Raw genomic sequence first — 379 nt, 5'->3', positions numbered from 1 at the left:
CACTGTTATTTTATATCCATCTGTCGAAGGATTGTATTCAAGCATCAGCGCCATCTAATGATAGAACGTTGAAATTAAAACTTAAAGAGCGAAAATTTGAACTTACATAAGTCACATGAACGATAACGACAGTTTCACATTGATTTCTTTGATATGCGTGCATATATATATACACACACAAACACATACACACACACATACACATACATGCATATAAAAAACAATTTATTTCCTTATGTAATGCAAAAGTGATATACAATTAGTTCGTAAAAAATAATGTTAACAGTATTATTGATGTTCTAAATGATTTCTTACAACATAATATTTATAATCTTATTGTCTATTTCCTTATGTAAAAAAAAAAGAAAAAAAAAAAAAA

This window comes from Vespa crabro, chromosome 18 (genome assembly GCF_910589235.1).
Source record: "Vespa crabro chromosome 18, iyVesCrab1.2, whole genome shotgun sequence".
Classification (NCBI taxonomy): Eukaryota; Metazoa; Arthropoda; class Insecta; order Hymenoptera; family Vespidae; genus Vespa; species Vespa crabro.
This window is presented reverse-complemented; position numbering follows the sequence as displayed.